The sequence below is a fragment of the Bemisia tabaci genome, chromosome 6 (assembly GCF_918797505.1).
Source record: "Bemisia tabaci chromosome 6, PGI_BMITA_v3".
Classification (NCBI taxonomy): Eukaryota; Metazoa; Arthropoda; class Insecta; order Hemiptera; family Aleyrodidae; genus Bemisia; species Bemisia tabaci.
This window is the reverse complement of record NC_092798.1, coordinates 20966678-20991565: the sequence shown is the minus strand read 5'-3', so window position 1 is coordinate 20991565 and position 24888 is coordinate 20966678. Positions and strand designations below refer to the sequence as shown.

General features: G+C 40.4%; 2 protein-coding genes across 2 annotated transcripts in view; one reads left to right on the top strand and one right to left on the bottom strand.

Moving 5' to 3' along the window:
* The window catches only part of LOC109042626 (UNC93-like protein), a 42167-nt gene extending 32672 nt beyond the window's left edge, over nucleotides 1-9495 (bottom strand). The window contains 1 exon segment of the mRNA XM_072301989.1: nucleotides 9012-9495. The gene's annotated coding sequence lies outside the window, so the exon portion shown is untranslated.
* The window catches only part of LOC109042632 (MFS-type efflux pump MSMEG_3705), a 172104-nt gene that overhangs the window by 25292 nt on the left and 121924 nt on the right, over nucleotides 1-24888 (top strand). The window lies entirely within an intron of this gene.

The following is a 24888-nucleotide window of genomic DNA, read 5'->3' as shown; positions in this document are numbered from 1 at the left end:
AATTTTCTCTCAAAGAGACACGCTGTTTGGTGCGCAACACTAGTTACGACCGTTCAAGAACGCAACTGCAGACATGTTTTGGATCTAGTTAGGCTAACTGGAAAAAAAACACATTAAATCTAGAGTCCAGACTCATGAAAACATTGACAAGAAAAAAATACTCTTGATTCAATCAGATTTAAGCTTAAATCAAAAGGAAATCCGCTCAAATTAAGAGGCTTAGTTCTCGATTTAAGCTTAAATCTGATTGAATCAAGAGTATTTTTTCTTGTCGGTGTTTTAAGAGTCTGGATTCTAGATCCAATGTGTTTTTTTCCCAGTGCATCTACATTAGTGTAGTGCAACAACAGGTCTCTTTGAGGGGAAATTGTGCTCTAATGAGCTTATTCTTCCTGCATTGAGATTTCCAATATTCTGGATTTTTAGCGCACGTTGGCTAAAAAATCCCAACTTCCTGCCAAAATTTGTGTTGGTTCGTGTTTCACCTCCTATATTAACCCAAAGTAAGACAAGAGCACGAATATTTTTACCGGTGTGCTTTCCTCCTCTCCTAAAGCGTTACGTATTTTATGAGCGATCTGAAAGAACAAGTTCAGGTTAATATTGTTTTCGAAGAACGGAAAGCTCAAGGAGCCGAGACCCTGCATCCGAAATTGAAGGAACGACCGTCCGGAAGCGGTGCAATGTCGGACAGACGGAAAGAGTATGATACGAGATGACACTGCTCTGCATGGGAAATGAACAAACAAGCAGAGGGCCGGGCGGGGAGGGGGCGTGGAAGACCTTTCTCCAAATTGAATTACGAACGGAAGCAGGAGATCCCGGCGAACTCGGAAGCTGGAACTTTCCCTGGATGGAGGACGCCCGTGCGAAGGCCGCGGGTGCAGGAGCGCAGCGCGGCGGGGGGCGGGGGCGCCCTGCAAAATTTAAATTTCCGCGCGGGATTTGCATGTGTATTGAATAAGTGCGACGTGCGAGGGACAGGGACGCGAACGCGGACACGGGGAAGCAGGTCCCGAGGGAATATCGGGAACGGAGCCGGAAAGGAAAACTGTCGGTCAAGGACTCGAACTTCTCTTTCCCTGTTTCTTCACCCGCCGGCGGCGCGGCGCGAGCGGAGGATGCAATTCCCAGACGAGCAGCGTTACAATGGCACCCATGGTGCTTACACACCGCTGCAATATTGCACCGACGCCGACGGAGCAGTGCTATCGTCATGAATTTAGCTATATAGAGCGTTTTTCCGAGATCGGCCTGGCCCACACTGCCGTGCTATGGAAGAACGTCGTATGAACATTCGAGAGTTGCCAAATTGCCCCGGATAAAACTTGTATTTTTTAGGAAAGTTATGCACATTTGTCTACGAAATTGTCAGATATTTTAGATTAGATTGCGAACAAATTTGCCTGAAAAATTTGAAGAAAAATATTCACAATTTTCACAAATTCCCAATACATTCGTCTTATATTAAAGGAAATATGACAACGCCTGGAGGCTCATACGACGTTTTTCCTTAGCACGGCAGAATTAATCTTCGATGCCTTCTTCGATCTCCGATCTTCCTTCGATAAAATGCCTATTTGAAGGAAAGTTATGAATATTTTCCTTTGAAATGTTCAGGAGTTTTAGGTGAAATTGCAAACAAAATCATCTGAAAAATTGGAAGGAAAATATTCATAAGGTTACCAGAAAATTCGTACTGTATCAAAGGAAATTTGGCAACGCCTGAAGGTTCATACGGCGTTTTTTCCTAGCACGGTAGCACACCCCTTAAAGTATTCTGGATCTTCATTGCACATATTCAGAGGTCCCAGAGCCCTCCCTCAAGTTATTTTTTAAAGAAAAATGGCCTTAGGAGCTACTCTGACGTCAAATCCACCTGGTAGGCAAGCTTTGAGCTTAAATCTATAAATGATTCATTGAAAAGTAAGACTGCTTCTTCTCCAATTTTTCACCTCGAATATGATTTTATTTCGATTAGAGAGACCAGGTGAGTCTGACCCCTGGCTCCTTTTATCAACTTAGCCCACGTCTATGGCGCTAAAGAAGTTCAGTTCTATTTGAATCTCTTAGATTGCTAATATGTACATGAATACTATGTGACTGTTCGCAGGAAAAGGGGCCTTAGTCTACATTAATTTAAATTTGAATTATTAAAATCCAGCCCAAAGAAAGTGATGCGCAATCATTTCGGGTCAACAAAATGTCAAACTGAAGCGGATTTATGGTGGTGTAAAGTTTGCAGTTTGTAGTTCAAAGAAAGTAGATTTGAAGAAAAGTTAATTGAAATTCTAATCTGCCTTCCAATCATGCCATTATTTTAATCATGCCATATTTGGCATGAAATTGAATGATTTTAATGCACCTTTAAGCTCTCTCTTGGCACTAAAATGCCACACGCACACACAATTAATTGCCACTGGTGACTTATCCTTTAGCTTGAGACGTTTCTTAAAATTTTGCTTCCGCGCACCAATGCCTCTTTTCAAGCAAAATGGCACATTATTGCATACGTACTTACACTTTTGCAATCATTCAATGCTATGATTCCTCGAGGGAGCAGTGCTTCCCCTCAATGGCGTGGCGTGCTTTGCGATATATCGATTGTTATGCCATTAGACGCGTTCACTCGTGTTAAACACATTTTTTGGGAAAGCCCTGTCAACACTACTAGCAAGAGGTCACGGAGCTTTGCGCGAAAGTCATACTTTCGTAAACCTATGGACAATCGTCTAATGGACAAGGCCTTCCATTCATAAGAAATGAACGAAAAAATTATGAAAGAACAAACATGAATGTGGTTTAATGATCTTAACTTCCGCCGCCGCCGCGCCGCTCAGACCGCACCGTGTTTGGCGCAATGCGTGAAGTATTCACGCAGTCTTGTAGGCGCTATGCGTTTCACGCTGACCGCACTGTCTTTGGCGCAATGCGTGAAGTATTCATGCATTCTTGTAGGCGCTATCCGTTTCACGCTGACCGCAATGACCGCACTGTGTTTGATGCAATCCGTGAAGTATTCGTGCAGTCTTGTAGGCGCTAATATGTGTCACATGCCGATCGCCGCACCAAGGGCTACTCCTCTTCATCTCAAGTCCTGGTCATTACTTCTCTCTAAGTCAAAGTTCCAGGCCAAATTGCGTGTTTGGTTTCTCTCTTAACTCGGCTAATTAAAGGTGCTGTCTCTTGTATCACTGAAAGACGACAAAATTAGAAATTACTATACTCTCAGGAAATGAGAGATTTTGTGGCATTTTCTCGTTTGTAATTTTTTTTCTAAATCCGATTTTTTTATACCTACATTTAAAAAAATTGCAAAATTTGCCGCCCCCTAGATTTGCCGCCATGGGCCGCGGCCCATGTGGCCACCCCCTTAATCCGGCCCTGCTCCGGGCTACACCAAAATTCAACCATTGGACGTTTTACGAAGCAACCTAGCAACAGAGAAAGGGATTTGCAAAGATACTTCTCCCTATGCGGAGTTTCGGTGTAAGACGACCGTTCATGCCAGTGAATTAAATGCTCGCACTAGATCATGAATTTCGCTCTCCCTTTTTTAGTCGTCTTGCTCTAATTTCTTGAGGAAGGAGCAGAGCGAACTGTCTCGGATATAACTCACGGTTGTGATGAATAACTCATTGGCTGGATGAGTTTATTTTCAGGCCAGCTTTTTGTGTTACATCATATGTTGGCGGAACATTAATAATTTAACAGAGACATTCCCCGAGCGGCTTAACAGAATACAACTCTCGGTATATCTTTTAAAGGTGGGCGGTTTTATCCTGCGCATGATGCTGTCCGACTCCCGTTGTTTCCTCTCTCCGCGTGCTGTTTTTTAGACTTACTTTATGTTTTACCTTCCCGTTTTGATTTCGTACCGGTAACATTCGTTCTCATTGCAACTGATAAGAACTCTATCGAACGAAAAACCAAGAAAAAATATCGCGCGAGAAAAAGAGTTCTCCGAAGTCAGAAGTATAGTTTGTAATACAATGAAACTGAAAATTCTGGAACATCTTTTTGAATTTTGGAATTTGCACTGAAAAAAATTCTCGGCGTTTTTACCACGGTCCGTTGGCACCTTTACCAACTCACTTTTTTTTACCAATTATTGGTAATTTTACAAAAACAGACTGGTGAGCTTACCTAAAAACCGGTATTTTTATTGTTTTTTTTTTTTTCAGGTAAGAATACCCCTTTTATTGGGAATAAATTCCCGGTAACTTTGCCATTTTATCTCGGTAATTCTACCACAGTCGATAAAAAATATTGGCGTTTTTACCATGGTCCAGTAAAATTACAGAGAAAGTTCAATAATTTTACCGAGATTTCTCGGTAAAATTACCAATTCCATAAATGGTAATTTTACCAAGAAAAAACTGGTGTCAAATAGAACCCTGAATTCTTGGTAATTTTCCCATTTTCTTAGTAAATACACCGAGATTTTTTTTCAGTGTGGATTAGTGAAATTGGAGTTGAAAAAATGGTGTAATAGGGGCGTAGGGAATGCGTAAATATTGCATCATATGATAGAGCTGGGTTTTTCCTTTAAGATTACGTAGTTTAGTTATGATACTCATCATTTGTGAGAGTGTTCTCCAGAAATATTCGTAGGGGATCGCACAATGGAATTAAAATTGAGAACTTCATTTAACCTCAAGCTATTGTCATCCAACCCCTTCACCCTAATAAAATTATATTAAAAAATGAACCTGCATCGAAAGACTATATTATCTTTTAGAAACCCCATTCCAACAATCTAAGCAGTGCCAAATGACATAGGGGGAAGTAAAAGTTAAGGTAGGAAGTCAACTCTACTTCTTGCTCCAAGTGCCAAATGATATCGGGGGAAGTAAAAGTTAAGGTAGAAAGTCATCTCTATGCTCGATGATGATTCATAAGTATCTATAGTTGAGCATAAACTCAAATACAATTTTCCGAATGACTTATGGATGTCGCGGTCTGCAATTTGCTAGGCGAGTTCTTGCAAATTGGGTTAAGATAGCCAAACCAATTATTCAACACATTGGTCATCAGTCATTATTCGGCGAATGTTCCGATTTCGACTTCGAAAAGTAACTTTTACACCATAGGGAAGAACGCAATGTGGGCTGTGGGGTCCATAAAATATTTTGTCTCTACCTGCATCCCTTTCCCTCCCTTTGACGCACAGACACATCCGCATACAGAAGTAATGGATCCATTAGCGCTCTCTATCAATTAAATATTTAAAGTTTTCATCAGCGGCGCACCAGTCATTATGACCCATTCATTAGCGATAATAAGCCTCCCGTTTCATATCACGTAAAATAGGGAATTCCAACTGTGTTTTCTACGCCGCGGATTTTCCCGCAACCGGAGTTTGTTTCTCTCCACATTCATTGACCAGATTCAGATTTTCAACATCCATCAGCACCGCAATGAAGGGAGAGATTACTGGCTGTAACCCTCCATTCTCGCAGCTCAAAACTCCGCGAGAGAGGAAATATGAATATGAAAGGAAGGAAAGAATGGAAAAAGGGATACCGATCGTAGTGAAGATTAGGTGCAGTTGGGTTAAGCAACTAAACTAACGTTACAGTAAAGCTTGAAGTATTCAGCGTGTTTGAAGGCGCCCTAAGTTGAAACCGTAGGAATCATTCGTCGTGTCACCTCGGTTCATCAGTGCAATACGCACGCAGGAAGAACGCCGTATGAAAATTGGGAAGTTGCCAAATCTCCCTTGATAAAACATGTATTTTTGACGACATTCATGCACATTTTTTTTGTTGTTGAAATTTTCAGATATTTTAGATTAAAGTGCGTACGAAATTGTCATCGGCGGATCCAGAAAATTTGCAACACTGTCTTTCCTCCACTTAAACCTATGGAAATGTATCGATTTTTGGAGGGGCCAGGTGCTCGGACAAGAATCGATTATTTAGCATTGATTTAAATGGAGGAAACCGGTGTTGCCGCATTGCATTGCTGGATCCGCCTTTGATTTCTGAACATTTCAGAATTAAATTATTCAAAAATTTCCCAGTAATTTCGGTTTTTATCGATGGAAACTTGGCAACGTCAAAAGGTTCATAGGGTGTTCTTCCTTAGCACGGCAGAGTAGGGACTCGAGGTTCCGGGGCCTTTTATTTTTTGATCCGTTATTTTTGTGAAAAAGACTGTTTGAACTGGGGTCAGGTCACAAGAGTTAAATATTTTCATCCTTAACCATGAATAGTATGCATGAATTTGTGATGAAATAGATATGATTTATGACGGTAGATCAGGAGCAATCGACTAATAATCATTGAACCTCACACTATAAAGCGAGTCTCCTTGCATTAATCTGCGTGTGCGTATGGCATTTGCAATAGAGTTATGTGAGGCACTGAGGTGTTTTGAAAAAATTCAATCCAACCATGCCAAACTTGTAGTGACTAGAGTCGTTTATTATTAAATGCTATTAAAATTAATATTTCTTCAATAAGAGCACTCATTTTTTGTGATCGAGTCTACTTAGTTTCACCGCAGGCGCATTAATCCATCAAGATGAACCCCTGTGTTTAAAAAAATAGTCGCAGTAAAAGGGTTCTCGTGTATTCTGAGTGAATGGTCCATTTTCATTTTCAAAGAAGGTTTGACTCTGAGGTGAACGTCTAGGCAATGCACGCTGAAAAAAAATCTCGGTGTATTTACTAAGAAAAGGGTGAAATTACCAAGAATTCAGGGTTCTATTTGATCCCAGTTTTTTTTTGGTAAAATTACCATTTATGGAATTGGTAATTTTACCGGGAATCTCAGTAAAATTATTGAACTTTCTCGGTAATTTTACTGGACCTTGGTAAAAACGCCAATATTTTTTATCGACTGTGGTAGAATTACCGAGATAAAATGGCAAAGTTACCGGGAATTGATTACCAATAAAAGTGGTATTCTAACCTGAAAAAAACAGTAAAAATACTGGTTTTTAGGTAAGCTTACCAGTCTGTCTTGGTAAAATTACCAATAATTGGTAAAAAAAGAGAGATGGTAAAGGTACCAACGAACCTTGGTAAAAACGCCGAGAATTTTTTTTTTCAGTGCAGAGTGGATTCTCCTACGAGTGCTCATTAAAATCTCACCTACAATGATACACTTATGGAGAGCTCGGATCTCGAGCACTTATTAGTGCCGCTTTTCTTACGAAACTTTGAATAAAAACAGTGGATTAATTTTAAAATTATCCATTTTTGTATGAAATTCGATAATCAGATTGTGGCGTTATGAGGACGGACAAGGCATGAAAATTAGATCCAAGATCAATAAGTTAAAGGACGATATTTTTCAAATGAGAGAAACTGAAAAGAAAAAAACCGATTGATAAAAAAATAATTTGAAACTGCAACTGATAATGATCAATTTGAACAAGAATATAGTAGCGAGTCTACCTCTTGCATTATACAAATTAGTTTAGTGGAAAAAATAATGAACGGAAATAGGCAAATGAAAAGTGCCAAGGCCGTTATCGAATGATCGAATGATCCATATACTTAAAAAACGCGATAAAGTATACGAATGAAAAAGAAGGAAACATGGGAGACCAATGAACAAAAAATTTGAGTTGAAGTTCTTCGATCCTCGTCGTTCTTATGAAGTCATCAGATGTCATTCTACCTTATTGATCGGTCTCAAAAATGAATGATAGTGTCTGCCTTGTGAGTCAGGTTGAGCCGACCTGAAGTTTTTGACCTTTTTTTCGGAGTGGATGTTGTGTTCTAGTTTTAGGTGTAGCACACGTGTTCGGAGATCATCTCCATAACCTACAACCTGATTCTGCATCTGAAGCAAATCGACGTTAAAACTTTTTTTCTACTACTATGTAGTAAAAACTACGTTTTTCGATTTGCGACGTTGTAGCGGATCCTCGCCATATTTTTTTAATGAGATGCGATTTAACTTCGTTCCTGAAAAACCTCAGTGATTTTTTTGTTTTCCCGTATTTTTTGATTGAGGAAAATATTCTGGGAAAATTTTAACAATTGATGCTGATTCCTTTATTATCAAAAAATAAAACAAGTGAAGAAATTTTGAAACAACGACGTCGAGATATGCGGTTTAGGAGCCTCGCCGTCAAAATAGAGCAGTCGGATTGATGACTTGAACTTTCCGATAGACGCTCAACGTCAAAAGGTCCATCTTTTAGGAAATTCAGGCGGTTTTTGATGAGAATGTGTGTGTTTATTGCAGTTCTATGCAGAAGGAGAAGGGTAGCTCAACGATAGGTGCGTTTCAGTTGTGAAAAGTTACAGAATGAAACGACTGAGGTCCTGTACGGTGAGAGATCGATTTTTTACTGTTTGTCTCTAAGTTTTATCAAACCTTTTCCTCTCAATATGTAAACTCATGTGAAAGGCCGTATACAGTTATCCTGCTTGTGGAAGTTTTACCCCTTTTCGAAACATTATGACTGCCCCTCGTAGAGGGAAAGAAATATATATGCTATGGTAATAAATTCAAAAGCGTAAGGAAAGAAGGCAGAGTCTTAACTGACTTGATATTAATTAATAAATAATGTGAAATCATAATTAAATTAATAGCAGTAAGTTGAGAGGTGGGCTTTGAGGCTAACTGTTGGGCGGAAAAGGAAAAAAATGGCATCAGTTAGGCAATACAAGAAGAATCTCCTGAAACTCTTTAAGTCCCTTTTCTTTCTTTAATCTCCTTACGCTGCAGGTAAATTACGCAAAAGGGAGGTCATTTAGTCTCTTGTGGTGTTACTTGATTTTTTTCTTTTTATATCGCATCTTCTTTTTCTTCTTTAACTGCTATAGATCACAGAGATAATTAAGACGTACAAATCTGTCAAATAGTGTGTTGCTGGGAGTGAGCAGCCAGTTCACTGCAGCGCAAACAATGGTTTAGTTTCAACAGGTACGAGTATATTCGCAGGTGAGATGGATGATCATGAAGCTACCCTAAGATCCAAAAAATTACTCATGACAATTTTCAGGTCTGAAGAAACAAAGATTCAGCAGAAGAGATAAAGAAGTTACCTTCACAATTTGACTAAAGCTTGATCCCGCGGAGATCTCTGCTGGTAGGGTTCAACGCGTGAAAGGTCAGGGACCTACATGTGCAGAGGAAAAATGGACTCAGCTTCGAATGCATAGGAAAAGACACTGGACCGCCTCTCGGACGCGAAATCTTCACGCGAACTGACGCCTCGAAATTATTTCGCGAGAAATACGACGTAAATTTCTGGATACCCTGCACTGGTCACCAAACTTAATCAACCCCAACGACCTCTCGTTTTTTTCTTTTTCTTGGAGGCGAGTTTAAAAAAAGTCGGGTCAAGACCTATTGGCCCTTTGCGTGAGGGTTTCAATCGAGATGATTTTAATCCCGAGGGTTTAACGCGGAATTTCAGGTGCGTTGTCGCGGATTTTTTGCGAGGGTTTCGAGATCGGAACGAGGTTGTGGGTTGCAGGGCCGAAGGGAACTCAAAAATATAAACACGGCTACGAGCAGTCGATTGCACCCGCGGTGCGCGCGCAGCCCCGGATCGATGCTCGGGCGCAAGGCATCGGACCCCAAGCGCGTGCAACATGTTTCGGCCACCGAGCGCTCAGGATCCAAAAACCACGTATCTACACTGAAAATCTCGAGTCTTTACGTGGTTATTACCACGCGTGGGAACGCTACTCGTCGTGTACGCCTTTGATACTGCCGTGCTAAGGAAGAACGCCGTATGGACATTCGAGAGTTGCCAAATCTCCTTCGATAAAATACTAATTTCTGAGGAAATTTATGAATATTCTTTCTTGAAATTGTCAGGAACATTAGGTGAAATTACGAAGATAATTTGCTGAAAAATTTGATGAAAAATATTCGTAAGTTCACCGGGAAATTCGTGTTTTATCGAGTGAAATTTGGCAACGCCTGAAGGCTCATACGGCGTTCTTCCTTAGCACGGCAGAATACTACCGTGATCAGGAAAAACGCCGTATGGACATTCGGAAGTTGCCAAATTTACCCTAATAAAATGTTAATTTTTAAGAGAAGTTGTGAATATTTTAGGTAGGTCCTCAAAATTCTCAGATAATCAGGGTTGAATTGCAAATTCTCAGAAAAATCGAAAAATAACTGACCTTCTTTTTTTTTTTTTTTTTTTTTTTGAAAGAGGGTGTTTATACAGATACTTCGTACTATGCAGAAATTCACTGAAATTTGCACAAAAATCCGCACAGCCTTTCATGTAAAAAATAAAGTGCCCAATTAAATTTGGTAATAATGGATGTGATTGATTCCTTTCTGCTTAGCGCGGTCTACTTATCCTTGAAAACTCCTATCCTATCAAAGGAAATGCGGCAACTCCTGAAGGCTCACACAACGCTCTTTTTTAGCACAACAGAGTACTACCGAAGAACCGCGTATTTAGTTGAGGCTCCCGGTTCTCACTTAGCACGGTATAGCACTGCCATGCTAAAGTGAAGTGCCGTGTAGGCAGTGTGAGCCTTCAGTTGTTGCCAAATTTTCTTTGATAACTATGAATTTTTAGGTAAGCTTCTGAATGTTTTTCTCAAACATTTTCAGTGAATTTTTCTCAAAAGTTGATCTGCGCATACGGTGTCTGAAAAGAGGGAATGGCATTCATAATTCTCTAAAAAATAGACTTTCATTGGAGGGAACTTGGCAACGTTTGAATCCTCATGCGACGTTTCTGTTCAGTATGACAGAATTTCTCATCGTTTGATTGGTCCGGTGTCTTCATTCATCCGAAACTCGGAGATTCGGGGGAGAAAGATCTCTTCGGGAAGTTCGGAGAATTCAACCCCCCCCCCCCCCCCCCAGGAGACTTTTTTACGGTCGCTCCCGAGAAGACCCCCGCACTAAATAGACCTCGCATTAAATTTTTACGATATAACGGGAATATCACACGGATGATCAACAAACATCTGAGAATTCACTCAATTTTTTACGTCAGTAGATTCGCTGAAACATAGATACCGTACAAGTATTCTGCCGTGCAAAGGAAAAACGCCGTATGTACCTTCAGGCGTTGCCAAATTTCCTTTGATGAAACAAGAATCTCCTGGTAAACTTATGAATACTTTTCTTCCAACTTTTTAGATAATCCTGAAAATTTCAAGGAAAAATACGTGTAACTTATCTCAAAAATTATCATTTTATCGAAGGAAATCTGGCAATTCTCGAATGTTCATACAGTGTTCTTCCTTAGTGCGGCAGTATTTTCCGAGACCTTTTTCTAAAGGGAAGGGGAAACTTTAGATGTACAGTGGCAATGGGGTCTTCACCGTCCGCGCTAGTGGAGGGGGAGGGGGAAGGGGTGGACCGCATCGGGTATGAACGCCGCAGTTACGGACTCACACCATCCGCGTTTCAGGTTCAGTGACCGGATGCCAAGCTCCAGGTTCGGAGTCTGTAAGTTCCGGATTGAATATCCGTAACTTCATGCCCTCATCCAATCCACATAACCCGTAGGAAGTTTTTAAAGCTTTAAATCCCTCCCCCTTTCTAGAAGAAAAAAACGCAACATTTCCTCTAAATTTCTTCTAAAACAACCTTTTCTCGTATTTGGTACTACAAAGCGAATTTCGTGGACTTTTCGGTATTCTTTACATTCTCTCTTCATTCGTTGCACGAGATATCATTTTCTGTCGTATATTTTCAATTCAGAAACAAATGAAAAAAAGATGACTTTATTGTCCATGTTGGAAACTAAATTGTGCTATCATTTTAATTCAGCGGTATACTAAAAACACAATTAACGTATCGACGGTGAGACTGCAAAAATGCGTGTCTTGAGTGCGGTGCTTCAAAATTTTCGTTCTTATTTTAATTTTTAAAGGAGGCCGAACCAACATCAAGCTTGAAATTTTCACAGAATATTTTTCATGTTGAGGAAAAAAACCTCTGAATTTTTCAGGAAATGACGTTCAGTAGTTTTCCATGTAGAAAATAAAGTATGAAAGAAATAAAAAGCCTGCAATGCTGCATCCAAACCGAGATACGCATCTCTGCAATTTCGCTTTCGATATCGAAATTTTGAATCAATCAACCCTCCAGAAATATCCTAGCTTGTGATCTTACTTCCGTAACGAATACGTTAAATTCCAGAAAAGAAGGGGCTTAAAATGAGGCAGGTGGGTTGACGTTTCGCAGCGTCAAGTACAAAATTAGGCGATGGGTGGAAAGAATAAAAATATTCAATACGTTCTCTGAAATTTTTTTCTTGATTTAAGCCCCTCTCGGAAATCTCTTCCATTGCGATCTTACCTCCGTAACGAATGCGTTGAATTCCAGAGAAAGGGGGCTCAAAATGAGGCAGGTGGGTTGATACGTTTCGTAGCATCGAGTATGAAAACGAGGAGATGGGTGGAATCATGCGAGTATTTATCATTTTGAGACCTTTGAGTGTGTGCTGCAACGTAAGCAGGATGAGGAACGCACATCCGGTCGTAACTCATTAGCTTGCCCTGAATTTTCTCGGATCTCGGGCTCGACTGCTGAGCTCATCGGAGCGCGTTTTGACCTTTTCCACGCTCATCTGTTGCAGATCCGGAGCCCCATTTCCGGCTCGCATCTGTAGCACGCGTCCTTGTATCAACGGCGTAATATGCAGCCCCCGGCCCCAGGGGATGAAGTGCCTCTCCTGCTCCTGAAAGCTTCGGAAAAATACATCAACAAGCAGAGAGACACTAACGATAGATCAAATTCAAAATAAGCTCCCATGCTATACTACGCAATCGTTGGAAGTGGGTGTCTCTTTCTCCACTGGAGACGGAAAACTAAGGATATGTTTCTCATCGCATGGGTTTCGAGTGAGTGGGGAGGTGGGAGTAGAGAAATATTCTGCCGTGCTACAGTCCCTTTACACTGAGAGTCAAGACAATGTGAATCCATTTCTGATTGGTTCCCGTATTTTAGGCCTTCACAGTGTCACAAACGGGAATTAAGATTACATTTTCACCGATTGCAAAGATTATAATCTGGAATGGACCAGGAAATTACGGGTTCGGCAAGGAACAAACGGAATGAGAGAAGGAACGAAGAAAGGAATTGGAGAATGGGCCGATCAAAGATTACAAAAAACGCTCAATTTGTGTAATCTTTATTCCCGTTTGTGACTCTATGAGGGGGTGTTGTCTTGACTCTCAGTATAAAGGGACTCTAGGTGGGAGTAGAGAAATATTCTGCCGTGCTAAGGAAAAACGCCTTATAAACCTTTAAAGGCGTTGTCAAATATCCTTTGATAAAACGCGCATCACCTGAGTATAGAGAAATGTTCCGCCATGCTAAGGAAAACGCCGTATAAACCTTCAGGCGTTGTCGAATTTCCTTTGATAAAACGCGAACCACATGGGAAAATTTATGAATATTTTACTCCCGATTTTGCAGACGATTTCGTTCGCAATTTTACCTAGAGATTCTGAAATTTAAAGGAGGATTATTCATAACTTCCCGAAAAAATAAACAATTTATCGAAGGAAATTTGGCAACTCGCGAATTTTCATTAGGCGTTCTTCTTCAGCACGGCAGTATTGCATCATAAGGACAATACGTCGTCGTTTCCCGGACGAGGGAGCGTAACTCCATTCCAGGGTTGCAAAATTGACCCGAACAATTAATTTTACTACAAAAATGTACCCGTGCAATTTTCGTCCAAAATTTTCTGAATTTTGCAGAACATCAGAGGAAGAATCAATGAAATTTTCATTCAGAGGTGCTGGAAATTTTCCTGGTAAAAATGCAATTTGCGAAGAGAAATTTAGCAACATCGAAATATAGGAAGTTATTTTGGGGGGAGACGATGAACGGAGCTGTTGCAAACTTTTGCTAGGGCCAAAGGAAAATTATTTAGTTTTTGGAAATGGTTCAAAAATTACTATGCTCATTGTGAGACTTTGAACTTTAATCCTAAATTCACAATTAGCGTCAAAATTTCGCATTTTTTTTAGACCTGTTTTTTCGGTAAGACAATATTTGACAAAGTTAAGTCGTCTCGGTTTTACAACTCTAGACGAAGCTAAAAATGGCCAATCTAACACTATCGATGCACAAATACAGCAATTTGGGAACATGAATTTTTCCACAGAACGATTCTCAAGTTGCAATATATCTCGCAAAAACTAAAAAATATGAGGTAGTCACCGCTCTACGCCAAACGTTCAGATAGTTGGACGTTCGGTGAATTATTCCTGCTCTCTTTTTTGAGCGATCGTAACATTTGAGAGTGATACCACTATTCGGCCACGTGGGAGGTCGGGTTGCCTACATTGAAAACTGAAGGCAAACTGACAGTGAGGTAATGTCACTGCTTCGCACGACGCGCTCAGTGAATTATCCCCGCTTTCTCCGTTGAGCAAGCGTGAAATCTGAGAGTGATACCTGAATTAAATAAAAGAGAGAACTTTGAATAAATTCATACAATTTATTACAAAAACGAAAGTAAAAATCGGAAGTGAAGTGGGACCACCTTAGCGCGCGATGCGTAGGGTAAGTGAATTCGGTGCGGCGATCGGTATCCGGGCCGCCGGTATCTCCTGATATCGGTATCTCTTGAACTTAGACCTCATGATAACAGTATGACTCTATGGAAAATATATCACCTCCCAACCTGGATTCAAAAATAGTATCTAGATGGTAAAACTGCCAGGAAAGATACATTTTTGAGATTGAGACGTCGTCATGTCAGGTGGCTGAAGAAGACATTTGGGATGACTCGTCTCGGGATTCTTACAGGGCAGAATATTATGAATAGTAACCGGGTTATTTGGTGTAGTTGTTTAGCCTGAAAAAGTTCATGGATGCAATCACTGACTGTATAAAAATTATCGTCACAGTGGTAGAGTTCTTCTCCCGGGTACGTTGAGGCAAGGGTAGATCCAAGGAGTAAATCGCCATGTGATAGTACATATTTTTCCTGAAATGACATTCGAATTTGTTCTGGCTGTACAGAGGGGAATTTGTTGTAACATAAAATATTTATAGGAAAAAGGAGCATTCAAGGTATTTTGATGGTGTATACTAGCAGGGAATCTTCGCGTTAAAACTACGCGGATGGAGCCTTTTGTAAATTTAAAAACATTTTCAATTTTCAGTGGGACGGGAAATGTAACGTTGAATTTTTGCTTATTAATTACGACAAAAATAAATCAGGATATAAATGCTAGGGTGGAGTAAAATGTTAGAGAATCTACAATGAATCAGAATGAGAATCAGTATGAAGAAGAGGGAAAGAGAGAAAAAATTCTTGGATCGCATTCTTGGTTTCAATCCGGATATAATTTTTTTATCTGATCTAGGCGTAGTTTTTCACCAGCAGGTTTTCTCGGGTTATGCAATACCATTGTCTCTTTATTGGCTTTCTGTTGAATTTTTTTGGGGATGAAACTTGGTTGTACTTTTGTGTTGCCCTGAGTATTTTTGCGGAGAACTTCATTAGGCTGCTTTGTAGGGGCAGGTTTTCTATTTCCATTAACTTCTGCAATATACTTTTCTTTGTTTTGATCAAGCCTATGATGAATCAAATCATACAGTTTCCTACAATATTCTTTATGTTTTTGAACGTATGTTTGTGTGTTCAAGCTGTCCTTTACGTTTAGGAAGTTGTTTGTTTCGAGATGTCCCGAAATGATCTCATGAGGAGTTGATTTTGTTACATCAGAAATAGAATTGTTGTAAGCAACAAGGGAATACAACACTAACATAGGAATGGAGTCGTTCTTGAATTGTGGAGTGAGCTTAAGTGTTTTAATATGTTCAATGAGGGTGCAGTGAAATTTTTCAATAATTCCATTAGATTGTGGGTGGTCGGAAGAGATTAGGTGAAATTCTGTATCATGACTGTTGCAAATTTCCCTCAGAGATTTATTATCAAATTTTCCACTTTTATCAACCATCAATTTTTGTGGAATGCCATGATGAGAGGTAAACCTTAAATATTTTTCAGCTATTTCGGTTGCCGTTTTATTTTCAACCTCGTAAGCTTGGGCGTATTTTGAGAAAGCGTCGACAAAATCAAAAATGTATGACCAGAAATCGTGAAGAGGTCCAAATGGAGGATTTCAAAGGGTTTGAAGGCAGTAGGTGTCTTTTCAAGGGGTGTTTTATGTGGATTACAAGCATATTTGGCTCTGTTGCAGATATCACAATTTGCAAGAAAAATTGAGATAGATTTTCGCATGTTTGGCCAGTAATATTTACGAGTTAGGTGGTTTTCTGTTTCAATTACACCTCTATGATTGGTTTTGCCTTCGTGATAGTTTGACATTACGGTCATTTGCTCGTCAACATTCTCAATATCCTCAAGGAATCTGTTGGTTTTTTCTAGCCTGAGATTTTTAAAAGTGTTTTGCAAGACAGGGGTGAGTTTTGTGTACAGAACATCTGGAAAAAAATGCATTCGGTATTTGTTAGAAGGATTAAGGTGCTCGCACAAGATTTTTGATACATCCGTTTCAAAAGTATTCTTGTTCAAAGTGATCCAAAGTCGAGTTTTTTCGTTTCGGGAATTTTGAAACAGTTTTTGAATTTCAACATTTGAGGGCATGGTATGTTGGCGAAAACAGATTTGATACTTGGAATAATTCAGAGCTTGTTCCGATATTGGGATTTCGAGTGTATCAGTGTCTAATTGACTATGCACAGTATCTACTTCCGAGTCTGAAACGTTCTCGGCGAGAGGAGTTTCGTCGAAACTATGTATTACGTTAGCAATGCGGTCAAAGGAAAAAACGTTGGTAGGAGCTGTTGAGGACTGTTTCTGAGAAGGTTCCAAGGTGGAGATAGAAATGGAGTCGGAAAGGTTTTCCTCCATGTCTACATTAACAAACAGTGAGGCCATGTCATCGTCAGTCAGGTCACTATTTCGCGCGATATCTTCTTGTTCATCAAGATCAATTACTTGCAGAGAGTCGAGATCTTCGGGGAGGTCACGAATAGTGTAATGAATTTGTATCCTTGATAAGGCGTCTGCATTTAGGTTTTTCTTTCCAGGCTTGTATTCGACTGAATAAACGTATTCCTCTAACTGAATTCTCCAGCGGGCCAGCTTGCTCTCTGGATTTTTTAGTGAAAATAGCCAAGCTAACGGTCTATGGTCAGTGAAAATTTTAATTTTCTACCATATAAATAGGGGCGAAAAGTTTTTACCGCCCAGACGATTGCCAATAATTCTTTCTCGATTGTAGAATACAGGGTTTCCGAATCATTTAGGGTTCTAGATGCATAGCATACGGGGAGGTCAGAGCCTTTAGGGCCCTGTGACAAAATGGCGCCCAAAGCAAAATTTGAGGCGTCAGTCGTAAGGAAAAATTCTTTAGTAAAATCCGGATTTTGAAGAATTGGATCATTACATAACAATTCTTTGCACTGATTAAAACGTTCAATGAATTTTGGGTTGTTGTGAGGAATTGTGGCATTTTTTTTTCAAGCACACCGTTAAAAATTTTGTAAGACGGGAGAAATCAGGAATAAATTTTCTGTAGTAACCAAGAAGGCCTAAAAAGGATTTTATTTCTGTTGGGGTCTTAGGCACCGGAAAGTCTGTAATGGCAGAGATCTTTGTTGGACAAGGTTTCACACCTTCGTCAGTTATTAAGTGGCCAAAATACTCCGTTTCGTGTCTAAAAAATTCTGATGAATACAGCTGGATTTTCAGGTTAAACTGTCTTAATCGTTCGAGGACTAGGCGACAATGTCTTATGTGTTCTTGAAGAGAAGAAGAAAAAATCAGAATGGTGTCAAGGTGAACTAAGCATATTTTACCTTGTAAGCCTGCTAAAACAGAGTCCATTAAGCGTTGGAACGTTGCAGGGGTATTCATAAGTCCAAAAGGCATCCTAAGGTACTCGAAATGGCCATTTTCCGTGCTGAATGCTGTTTTAGGAACGCTATCTGGGTCAATTTCTATTTGGTGGAAGCCATTTGCAAGGTCAAGGGTCGTAAAGTAAGTACATTTCCCAAGTTTGTCCAACAGGTCGGAGATGTTAGGTATCGGGAATTCTTCAGGGATGGTCTTTTCGTTAATTTTCCTGTAGTCGATTACCATCCGCCATTTTTTCTTTCCACTAGCGTCAGTCTCTCTGGGAACCACCCAGACGGGAGAGGACCATGGAGAGTGGCTAGGTCGAATAATGCCTGATTCTAACATTTTCTTTATTTGGGTTTTAATCTCTTCTTTGTGCACATGCGGGTGTCGATACGACTTGGTGTAAACTGGGTTCTCATCTTTGGTACGAATGGTGTGTTTCACTCCGTGAGCAAAACTTAATTTCTGACCTTCAACGAAGAATGTATCAGAAAATTTGTTCGCCAGATTTTCAAGAGCAGATTTTTCTTCCGAGTTCAGGTGATCACTTCGCAACATGGAAAAATCAAATGAGGGTTCGGGGTCAAGGTAATGAAAATTTTGATTGGGTCTCTTCTTTCGTTTCTTCCGAACATGTGCCTCCTTATTGGCACCAATATTAAATAAATCAGCATCGAAATGATAAACAAAATGTTGCTGAGAGAAATGGACATCATTAGGACTACTATTTCTCACGAGTACCGTTGCCAAATCGTTAACGTTAGTTGCAAGGCATGACGGAATGACACAGTTTTCGGTTATTTTATATTTTGGGATTAATATGTTCTTGGGACTGTTCGGTTCTAATTTTAATTGAATTTTTGTCTCTGAGTTTGCTTTTGCAGTATGGTGTGATAAATTGGGTCCAGTTTTGTGGTAGAAGAATTTGATGGAGGCGTTGGGCGATCTTAATGTTTGATCACTGTAGCAAATGTCAAGTTTTAAAAGTTTGAGGGCGTCCGAACCAAGGAGGCCATGAAAGTAATTGTGAAATTTCCAGTGGTGAAAGCGAACAGGGAGGGTTGTCCCAAGGGATATCGGGGTCATTCTAGAACTATGAGTTAAAGCAGTTTTTCCATGGACAGAATTAATAATGACTGGATTCTTATTTTTTTCTGTTGTGAACAATTTAGTGGCAATTGCAGGGTCAACGAAGGAGTTTGTCGATCCTGAGTCAATTAAAAATCGTAATTTATAGGTCGGAAAAATTACATAAGGGAGTCGAGGTGCGGTCAATTCTAGGAGGGATTCAGTATTGTCGAGGCTGGTTGCCGAAAAACCTGATTTTCAACAGTATGAGTTTCTCCGTCTGTATATTCCTCGGCATACTCAGCTGCAGATTCAGAGAAATGCTGACAGTCCTCATTATAATGACTCATTTCATTTTCAATTGGGGGCTCATAATGTTCAGTGGCTTCCAAGTTAAATTTTTGAGCTGTAGTTAAATGGGAATTCCTGGAGATTCCAGACATTGGAATTGGAGTATTGGTGGGAAAATTATTTCCACCAGATGGTCTTGTTGCAAAATCACGATAATTTTGCTGGTGCGCTCGATTCTGTTGAGTTGAGATCAATTTACTGCTACTTTCATTAAACTGAGAACGAAAAATTGGATTTGGGTTGGCATTTGGCTTGAAGGGCTTGGAATAATTTGGTCTTAGTTTATTAGGATTTTGCATGTTTGTGTGATTATTAGAAGCAGGAACAGACACTGTTGTGAAATTTTTGCATGATGCTTCTTCTTGATATTCGTTCATGAGAATGTTGTAAATTTGAGAAAGGGATGAGGGTTTTCTAGCTTTCACGTACTGTTGTAACGGGTTTTTCATACCGTCAAGGGCTTGTTTTGTAGCCAAATTAGACCAGGTTTCTTTTAAAAGAGGGGCATCTGTGGCTCTACCATGAGTATCTAGATAAGCATTTATCAAATACAGATGCTGTTCCAATCTTTGAACAAAATCAAAGGCTGTCTCATTTACTTGAGAAATTTGATACATTTCCTTTGTCAATGTTCCCAGATCTCGCTTATCAGCATAAGTATCTAAAAGCGCTCGTTTAATTTTTTCCCAGGAAGAAAGGTCATGATTTGCTAGCTTAATTTTTGCGTCTCCTATAATTTTTGCTTTGATATGACTTAAAATCAACCAGTTTTGGGGAGGGGTGTCAGAGGAGGTATCATAAAAATTAGAGACAATGCCACTGCAAACACTCAAAAAGTCCTTCAAAACTTTTGGTTCTCCGTCAAACTGAGGGATGGCATCCAAATACATTTTTTTCAATTTTCGGAATAGTCATGATTGGATTTGAGCCTAACGAAACAACTTTTGAAAACAGTTCGAGAAAAGATTGAGAATTTGGGTCAGTTTGGTGGGACATAAACTATTCAGGAGGAGGGGGGGGGAGCCAGAACACTTGGCAGCATGCAAGAGAGGGTATAAAAATCGCCGGGCACTGGCGAGCGTGCAAAATTAGGGGAAAATGATGGGATAGGGAGCCAGAAACAAATGAAGTCTTACATTGATATGATGAGCAGGACTCGCATGGCTGGATGAGATGACGTCACGACTCGATCAGGATTCTGAATTGGTTGAAGAACAATGGAGCAGGAGTACTCGCGCACTTCCGACGCAAAGATTCGGTGGCGGGGAAAAAATTTTTCTATGAAGATAAAGGTCTCTATATTCGCGATGAAATAGTGTCTTTGTTTCTTCGTTTTTCTTATTTTTTTTTTTGAGAGAGAAAAAAAATTATTTACGTTGAACGTTGAATAATGGAGCAAAAAGCTCAGCACTTCCGACAGCGATTCGGTCGCGGAGAGAAAAATTTCTCTAGAAAAATTAAAGTTCCTATATTCGCGATGAAATGGTTCTTTTTCTTTTTGAGAGAGAGAAAAAATTTCCGTGGAACGTAAGTCCGATCCCGTGATAAGGTGGGTCACACTAGGAAAACTTGATACTTCGCGATGAAGCAAGTTTCCTTCACGGGGCTACCAACTGCGCCAATTAAATAAAAGAGAGAACTTTGAATAAATTCATACAATTTATTACAAAAACGAAAGCAAAAATCGGAAGTGAATTGGTGACCTCCTTAGCGCGCGATGCGTAGGGTAAGTGAATTCGGTGCGGCGATCGGTATCCGGGCCGCCGGTATCTCCTGATATCGGTATCTCTTGAACTTAGACCTCATGATAACAGTATGACTCTATGGAAAATATATCACCTGTGTTCGGCCGCTTGGGAGCTTGGGTTCCCTGAACGTAAAACCGAGCCCAAACTGAAAATGAGCCAAAGTCAGATCTACGTCAGGGCCGGATTTAGGGGATTGCCATATGGGCCGCGGCCCATGGCGGCAAATTTTGCAATTTTTTAAAAGTAGGTAGCTATAAAGAAAAATCGGATCCAGGAGGTAAAAATACAAACGAGAAAAGATGGCAAAATCTCTCATTTCCCGAGAGTACGTGTATATCTCTAATTTTGTCGTCTTTCTGTGATACAATAGACCTAGCACCTTTAATTAGTCAAGTTAAGACTAAGAGAGAGACCGAACACGGAATTTGGCCTGGAACGGCGCGGCGCAGATACATGCCGATGATAACGAGATCTTGAGATGAAAAGGAGAAACCCTCGGCGCGGCACGGCGGTCGGCATGTAACACATATTAGCGCCTTCTAGACTGCATGAATACTTCACGCATTGCGTCAAACACAGTACGTGCAGCAGCGGTCGGTTCGAAACGCATACCGCAAAACCGCATACAAGACTGTAGGAATACTTCACGCATTGCACCAAACACAGTGCGGTCAGCGCGGCGTTGTGGCGGAAGTTAAACTTATTAAACCACATTTATGTTTTTTCTTTCATAATTTTTTCGTTCATTTCATATAAATGGAAGGCCTTGTCCACACAGAGATAGGTTTCTGAGTATTTCTCCTCCGATTTTTCGCAGGTTTTCGTTTGTAATTTGATCTAAAAAGTCTGAAAATTTTCAAGGAAAAGTATTCATATCTTTCTTCTAAAATGAATATTTTCAAAGAAAAAATTTAGCTACATTAGCACTTAGTAACAACTTTTACCGCGTTTCTACTTACGGCAGAGGTATTATTAGCTGTTTTCCGTGAGAGCGTTTCTTGTCCCTAGGAACTTCATTTATAAAGGCCCACGGTGCGTTTTAAACAATTTTAATGCGGTCAACATACCACCCGCGATTTTTTTGCGGAAATGTCAACTAGAAGGCCTACTGATTGAGGAACAACAAACCGCGAAATCTGTGATGGGGCCGTTTTTGAGAAAATGCGATTTTTCGCTTTTTTGGCGGGAATTTCGGGTCAAGGCGCTGAAAAAGTCAAGTTAGGCTGTTTTTGTAGTTCGTAAATGCATATCCTATACATTTTGAGTCAATCAAGTGCCAGTAGATTGCTATTCGTGCATATTGCCCAAAATTCATATCCTTAAATCCACGACTTTTGGGTTTTTGGGGGGTTAGTCAAGGAGAAATCCGAAAAAAATAGGGTTAACATGGAACAAATTGCTTAACAAACTTTTCCTACGTAAACTTCTTCAGTAGGTCCTATTGAACAACATACCAAAAGTTTACCACGGTTCGCTCCCGGAACACACCCCCAAATTGCCTAAATTTCAAAATGGCGGCCATAATAAGGCTTCTGGGAGTTTGATTTTTTTAAAAATACGCATACAGTGTCATGTGAGGTGTCAATTCCTATGTAATTTTGGTCGTAGATTTCAAATATGAAGTCAAAAAAGTCCCTTGATCAAAAGGGGGTACCCCAAATCCAAGATGGCAGCCAATTTTGAAAGTCAAGAGGGTGGATTTTTAAAAAGTTCGCGTGATAAGGCAAGTGAGGTATCATTTCTTATGTAATTTTGGTCGTAGATTTCATTTATGAAGTCATAAAAGCCCTCAAGTCAAAGGGATTGCTCCAAATGCCAAGATGGCGGCCAGCTTTGAAAGGCAGGAGGGTGAATTTTTGAAATGTTTACGTGACATCCCTAGTAAACAGAATCAACCTGACGTTTTATAAACTACCCTGAGTCAGACTAATTCAGGCTGATATCAATCTGACTCAGGGTAGTTTATGAAACATACCCTGACGTCAGGTTGATTCTATTTACTAGGGATTTCACGTACCTAAACATTTCAAAAATTCACCCTCCTGCCTTTCAAAGCTGGCCGCCATCTTGGCATTTGGAGCAATCCCTTTGACTTGAGGGCTTTTATGACTTCATAAATGAAATCTACGACCAAAATTACATAAGAAATGATACCTCACTTGCCTTATCACGCGAACTTTTTAAAAATCCACCCTCTTGACTTTCAAAATTGGCTGCCATCTTGGATTTGGGGTACCCCCTTTTGATCAAGGGACTTTTTTGACTTCATATTTGAAATCTACGACCAAAATTACATAGGAATTGACACCTCACATGACACTGTATGCGTATTTTTAAAAAAATCAAAACTCCCAGAAGCCTTATTATGGCCGCCATTTTGAAATTTAGGCAATTTGGGGGTGTGTTCCGGGAGCGAACCGTGGTAAACTTTTGGTATGTTGTTCAATAGGACCTACTGAAGAAGTTTACGTAGGAAAAGTTTGTTAAGCAATTTGTTCCATGTTAACCCTATTTTTTTCGGATTTCTCCTTGACTAACCCCCCAAAAACCCAAAAGTCGTGGATTTAAGGATATGAATTTTGGGCAATATGCACGAATAGCAATCTACTGGCACTTGATTGACTCAAAATGTATAGGATATGCATTTACGAACTACAAAAACAGCCTAACTTGACTTTTTCAGCGCCTTGACCCGAAATTCCCGCCAAAAAAGCGAAAAATCGCATTTTCTCAAAAACGGCCCCATCACAGATTTCGCAGTTTGTTGTTTCTCAATCAGTAGGCCTTCTAGTTGACATTTCCGCAAAAAAATCGCGGGTGGTATGTTGACCGCATTAAAATTGTTTAAAACGCACCGTGGGCCTTCACTGGAAAAAAACATATTGGATCTAGAGTCCAAACTCTTGAAAACATTGACAAGAGAAAATTCTCTTGATTTAACCAGATTTAAGCTTAAATCCAAAGGAAATCCGATCAAATTAAGAGGCTTGGTTCTTGCTTTAAGCAAAAATCCGATTGAATCAAGAGTGTTTTTTCTTGTCGATGTTTTTAAGAGTCTGGACTCTACATCCAATGTGTTTTTTTCCAGTGTTTTTCTTTCGTATATGACGCTTCTATCCTAGCAGAACGCTACTTCCACCCATTTCGGAACTCTGGTCTCGGGTGCCTCTAGTTCTGGTTTGTTTACGTTCGCACCTCAGGTCTCCGAAAAAGGGTTACGGAAGTACAGGAGAGCAAAGAAACCGCAACCCGTTGCGCGTAAAGAACGACCTCGCTGCGGATCTAAGTCGCTGTCGGATGTAGAGCGACCTCTCAACGCTCGCCACCCACGCCACGTGGGTCATTGTTTGTCGCACCCGCGCGCGCGGCCCGCGCCACGCCACGCGACGCGTTGACAGGGTGGGATTTCGCTCGCATTGTTAATTCGAGTCCCGTGTTCGGCTCAATCGCGGCTCCGAGCAACAAACAAACCAACGAGCGTTTTAATTGAAAAGCGAGCAGATTTATCGAGTTCCTGCTCAGATTAAAGGCTTTAATTGTTATTTATAAATGGGCTTAGCGCGGACCTGGAGACTCCTTCTGCTTCGACCCAATCGCCGCGCCGGGTGGCTCGGAGATGACGGTTGGGGCTTCAGTCCCGCGCGCGAATAAGAGGAAGATGCTTATCGTGGTTTGAGAATATTTTTCAAAGGCAGCGGGTGGAAACTTCTAGACGGTGTCGCAGTTTTCAAGTCTGAGACTCTTTATTTTCGTCGGCTTCCGCACTTGCGAAGACTCCTTTGTCTATTGCATTTTAGAAACACGCAAATGCATGAACCGTTAAAAGCAAGAGAATTGCAGGCGCGGTGCCGGTTTTATGAATTTTTTAACTGGTGCGAGATTGATTTAGGAGCCCCACTTCGGAAGAGGGCGAGTCTTGAATACCCCAAC